The sequence below is a fragment of the Rhinoderma darwinii genome, chromosome 2 (genome assembly GCF_050947455.1).
Source record: "Rhinoderma darwinii isolate aRhiDar2 chromosome 2, aRhiDar2.hap1, whole genome shotgun sequence".
In the NCBI taxonomy this organism is placed as follows: domain Eukaryota; kingdom Metazoa; phylum Chordata; class Amphibia; order Anura; family Rhinodermatidae; genus Rhinoderma; species Rhinoderma darwinii.
In genome coordinates, this window is record NC_134688.1 from 464,477,459 (window position 1) to 464,483,950 (window position 6,492).

The following is a 6,492-nucleotide window of genomic DNA, read 5'->3' on the forward strand; positions in this document are numbered from 1 at the left end:
AGCAGTGCGCTTTCTCTGTTACACAGACCTAGACCGGCAAGGGTTCCTTTACAGTATTTACAGCTGGATGATATTCATATAGTATGTGGCGCTTGGACTTCCTGCTGGGAGAGGTGGAATGGTGTGCCTTTTTTCTTTCACAGTCTGGACCCAGAGCGGATCATATACCTGCTACAGAGACCACCGGCTGCAAAATAGTGGTTAAATAAAAAGGTAAACCTTATTTATGCCCATGATGTGATCTTCATATGTATTGCTGGTTGCATCAAGCCTTATGGAGCATTCACAGCCAAAGCTGCATTGGTAATGTAATTCAAGGTAGGTAAGCATTTTCCGACCTTATTTATCACATGTACTACAGGTAATTCCAATGACTGAAGATCTTTTTATTTTCCTTATATCAAACAATAGATACAAGTGAAACCTAAACCCCTAAATGAGAGTACATACATACTTCCCGCACCGTGCTGTAAAGATATGTGCCTGTGTAATATGCAGCCAACATCCCACTGTAATAGCGGAGGCTGGCGATCACTTCTGGTCACAGGCATTTAACCGCTTAGATGCGGAGGTTGTTAGCGGTAGCGACAGTTAAGTGATTTGTCAGAGGGGCAATAATTCAATTGAGTGGCTCTGATGGTTTGGTAATGGGCCTCACAAAGGTCTGTAAGGCTATTAGGCTCTGCCTAGGTTGCCTGTCCGTGCATAATACATTACAATACAGTAGTATTTCACTGTATTATGGAGTCTAATGGAGAATCGCAAGTTGAAGTCCACTAGAAAAAAAAAAAAAAAATGTGGTTAAAGTTTTGAAAGAATTCCAAAGTAAAAAATATTGGCCATTAAAGTATTGTTGTGCAAAGTATTAAAATAAGCCATATGTATTTGGAATCGCCGTAATCGCAACGTCCAATATAATAAAGTTAACCAGTTACTTATACCGCATGGTGGTGGGCGAATGGGAAACATCCTATATTTCTGCTATTGTATTTTAAGATTAGTTTTTATTCCAAAATTGTTTTGTTTCTTTTCCATCCCACTATCCCTAAATTGATATAATAAAATTCAGTAATATAAATCATATATGTACCCAAGGTGCCATTAAAATATACAACTCATCCCACAAAAAAAAACAAGCCCCCATACAACTTTCCTGATGGAAATCTAAAAAAAAAAATTTCTACATGAAAATTTTCTTCCTGTCCGAAGGCATCACACATTGGAAATAAAGTGGCTCCGTCCATGTCCGGGACCGTATCCTATCACTAAAGAACAACAAAACATACAGGTAACGCAGCCAATCACAGTACAGAGGATGATATAACGTACAATTCTTCCATCATATGATTGCGTAATAAGATACAGAAATATTACATCCTCGGAAGCGCATGGGGGAGGACGTTTTTAGGATACGGCAGCACTTCATACTCCAGGGGCCAAAGTTTGACCAGCCAGCCCCTAGTGAATGTATTTGGTTTAGCCCAGGAAGCCATGCCACAATTCTGATCCACAAGATGTTGGCAAACTCTGCCCAGGATGCTGCTGTTGCCTTCGTAGAGTGAGCAGGTAGAAGAACCTCAGCGGTAGGTCATGTGAAGCGTAAAAATCCAAGATAATATCTTTCAGCCTGGGTTCACAAATTGTATAGTTGTAGCTAAATTTTGGCTGCAGGATTCGCACCGAAATGGAATAATCTTAGATGGTCTCTCGATGTCCGGTGGCTCATGGTCTAGGCCCCCAACGGGAGGATTGCGCATCTGTAGTAATTATTGGGTTTCTCCGACAAAGGGATTTGCCTCTCGCGAGCTTGTTGTTCCTGCGCCACCAGGTCAGATTTCACCTCGTTCGTCGTCCGTGAGACGAGTGCAAACTGTTGTTTTTTGGTTTCTCTACGTTTGCCAACCTGCCCAATTGTAGGTCTCCTATATGAGATGTGGTGGAAGTTAGCAGGTCTAGAGCTCATTATCTGGGTAGGGAGACTCTAGATTGTCTCGAAAGAAGAGTGAACTTTTGCTGGATTATCCACAACCGATCCACTTTGAGAGTTTCATTGTTTCTGAACTGATGAGCCTGAAACTTCTTTTCTTGGACAGGCTGGAGCTCTGATTACAAAAAAAAAACGTTGGAAGATAACATTTGTATTGTACTGTTTACGTGGGGCAAAAAAAGTGCTACCGGAGTGGCGGCTTTTATCAGCCAATCATCTTGGTATGAAACAATCACCTGAAGTCTCAGAGCTATGGTCCCTTTGGTGAGCACTCTGGGTCCTGAAGTGAGAGCAAAAGGTCCGGTCTCTTGTACTGCCACGAAATGTTTTGTCTCCTGGTCTTATAGGGACATGAACGCAAGTCCATTGAAACCATGAAACATCCATCCTTTATCATTGTGGTGAATGATATTATAATGTCCATCTTTAATTATTTTTTTTGAAGAAATTTTTTTAGGAAGTCTGGTTGGGGAACAGAAAAAAGATTCAAATATTTTCCTTGAAACGGTTCTTATTTTGGAACAATCTATGGATATTTTTTTTAGGAATTCTGTCTGTAAAGTTCATACAATAGTCTACTGAATCATTATGAATATGTATACGCGAGGTTTTTGGAACTCCCAGAGAGTAACCTTGAGAAATTGAATTCAGCATCCAGCTAATTGTCAATCCATGGGGCCTGGAGCAGAAGCTTGAAGGCTTGGAATCACCCTGAAATAGTTTCTTTCCAAGTTTCTCTCCTGGGTGATTTGTGGATATTCTGGACATTCTGCTCTTCCTGGATAAAATCTAGATATTCCTCTGGGAAAGCTATTTTGCATACTTCTCCCGGGAGCATTGCCTTTACACTGCCTACCAGCTTACTCAGCAAGGAGAATCAATACCTTCCAAGAGCTGCTACAAATGCGTCTCATTCTTCCAAACAAAACCTTTCTCTACTGATGAGGACCAACATCTCCGAAACAGTGCTGTCAACAAATGGATGTCTGGTTTGGCTAATAACTTGAGTCAAGGCTCTATAAAGAGTCGGATATTCACTTACAGGGTAGTTCCCTATAGGTGGCACTAGAGTTTTTCTGCATACTTTTTCCTTGGGAGCATTGCCCTAAAGTTTTCATACCAGTTGGATCTGCGCAGAGAATCCGTACCTTTCATGGTCTACCTTTGCTGGAAATTCCCAATTTTCAGAATCTATAGGATACAGCTTGTATACTGCTTTGACCCTGATCCCTAAGTTTTTTTTCTTCCCTGGATTTTTCCAGGATACCTGTTATTACTATATAGCCAGTCAGGAGTCTCAAAAAAAATAAAAAGAGGATCAACCTCCTCTTTTGAATTCCATCTTATTTATATCTTTGACCAGTATCTGAATTCTCTTGTCTAAACATACAATCGGCCTCAAGGACTTCAGGATCAGAGTCTGATGACTCAAATTCACCTTCAGATAGAATTTCAAGACCTGAGAAGATTAGGAAGGAGAAGCTTGACCAGACCTGTTTTTGGATTTCTTGCTTGGACCAGTCTCGGCCTCTGAAAAAGTCTCTACAACCTTTCAACCAGCTGAAAAATTCCTTTGCTTTTGCTTGTAAAGGGTTCTCCTCATGAGGTGTGGAACAAGGTTTACAAATATATTTAGTGCAATCTCCAGGTAATGGCTGATGGCAACGAAGGCACGTTCTGTGATTAGACTTCTTCGCTTTTCTCCATGTCTAATTAACTAAGAAGGTGTGCCTGCTGCTACCGAATAGAGACATTAATGCTATTTCTGAGGATGAATATATTATAGACAGTACTTTTCTAGCTATCGAAGATGAGACATCGCGATATGGCTAGTAAGTCCACTAGCCATACAGATCTAGATCATAATAGCTAGTACACCTAGTTAGAAGTTATTTCAAACTAGATCAAGCTTCTACACCCACTAGTTGTGCAGAACATTGCGCCCTAAACTAGTCACTAATCATAATCTAGTGCACCCATTAACTGAATAGAGCATTAAAAAATAAGCCAATACACCAACTTGATGGCAGAACATTGCGCCCCAAGCTGGTACAATGACTAACTGAACAGAACATTGCATCGTAAGCCAGTACACCCAATAGCTGAACAGAACATTGTGAAATATACCATATATATATATATATATATCATTTTGCAACATACACTACTACACCTAAAAGTATCGGGGCATAACTAGGAAAGGCGAGGCCCCATATATGATTGTTTACCTCTCAGTAATAGTCATGCACTTGCCAAATAATATCACAATACAATGACCCAATTGAACCTCCACACCATGACCACATAAATCTGTCACAAAGACTAATAATAAATATCACCATACAGTGCCCATATAGGTGCCACATTCCAGCACTACACTGGTGCTCTGCAGAGTATTATCACCCTGTGAATACAGTGCAATGTATATAGTACAATTAAATCCAGTGACAGGTGATGTCTTCTCCGATTGGAGTCATTCATTATTCCTTTTCTCTCCATCCGACTCAGACCGCCATGATGATTTCTACCGGCTACGACACGTCTCTGCAGAGTTTGCTTCTCAGATGTCTTTAGCAATTCGTTTTTTGAAAACATGTTCTCTCTGTACAGCAACTTTCCATCCTGGTACCGCCTTTAACAGTGTCCTACTGCTACAAAAATTGTGCCACAGAGATCATGCTCCCAAAATTAATAGTTGCAAACAGTGCCCCGCTTTGTGTCCCACAAACTTTCATAGTGCCCTCTTTGTGTGGCACACAGTAATAGTGCCCCCACACAGCGATGATGACCCCTCACAGTAATAATTCTCCTTAGTACCCCTCACACAATAAGGATTCCCTCTCCTAGTAATTATGCCCCCTTAGTGCCCCACACCCAAAGTAAGGATGTCCCTCTCACAGTAATATTTCCCCCTTAGTACACCTCACACACTAAAGATGCCCCCTTAGTGCCCTTACATATAAATAATTCCCCACACACTAGTGATGCCTTCTTAGTGCCCTACACAGAGTAGTGATGCCCACCTAGTGCCTCCCACACGAAAATATCAAATAAAAGTAATACTCACCTAGCCCCGTATCTACGGCAAAGCGAGCAGCTCACTCTTGAGGCCTTTCACAGCCCTTGCAGTCTGCGGCTTGGCACTGTCAGGCGCGATGACGTCACTGCAACTCACCAACCTGCGCTGTCGTCAGGGGTCAGTGAGTGAATGGTGGAGCAAGGAGCTAAAGGCTACCTGCTCCACCATTGTATTCAAATCTATCTGCGTCCTGAGGATGCAGATATAATTGAAAGTGGTGCTACTATGGTAGTAATTACGCCACTGTGTAGCATACCCACTCTTGCTGAGCACTACAACCAAGTAACATTCACTTTGTGAGCTATGTATAACAACTAGGACAACTTTTTGATGAATTTTTTTTTTGCTTTCTTGGAAGGTGAGATGATAAAAAAAACTTTTTTAGTTTTTTTTTTACGGCGTTCACCATGCGAGATAAATAACTATATTTTTATAGTACATGTAATTTTGGATGCGTAAATACCAATTATGTGTAGTTTCCAATTTATAAAGCATTTTGTAAGGAAAAAACTTTATTTTCTTCAAACTTTTTGTATTTCTAGAAAATTTTCTGAACTTTCTTTTGTCATCTAACCTCCTGAACTCTTTAATCAATTACAATACTTTAAGTGGTTAAAGCCGGAGATGTCCTAAAAGTACTATTACTACGGTTCGTGTTAACTATATTGTTGCTGCGACGTAATAGTACGTGAAGGGTTTTTTAAAAAAAAAAAAAGTTTGAAAGTAAAAGCTAATTGGCCATAAAAAAATGTGAAAATAAACTAATGAAGTGTAAGGTTATAAGAAAAAAAAAAAAAAGTGGTGTTAAAAAAATAATAATTTTTATTGGATTTTAATTTGTATCCATATTGAAATATTCTAGTTTTCAGAATTGCCACCCGTGCACTCATGATAGGCTGACATTCCCTACAGCTCCGTCTTCAACCATCTGCCCTTTCTTCTACTGTCTGAGGGGGCAGAGGGTGCGGTGTCGCACATAATAATCATGGAGAAACATAGGACTGCATTGAAGCTGTATACACAAAACGGCAGGAGAATTTTTAACCAAGACTGTTTGCATTGTCGGCTCCTTTTTTCTATTTTAGATGCATTGGAGCAATTAGAAAATGATTGCAAAAGTATAGACGCCCTTTAAGCAATATCCGGTATGGAACGGTAATTGAAGACGCCGGAATTGACTGCTTTTGGATCAACGACTTAAAAAATGACCTAACATGGTTGTAATTCTGTGTAAAACATCTATTGTTAGAACACAAATGTAAATTGATCCCTACTTATTCGCTGCTATTTTAGGAACACAAAAGGTAGTTTGATTCCGACTCCTTCCATATGCAGAAGATGCAGTAATTACAAGCTCGGGAAGCCAAAGTAAGTGTCTTATAGTTGCTAGGAGAACAGGTCTGCTGCCCTTTATGCGAGCTTTGCC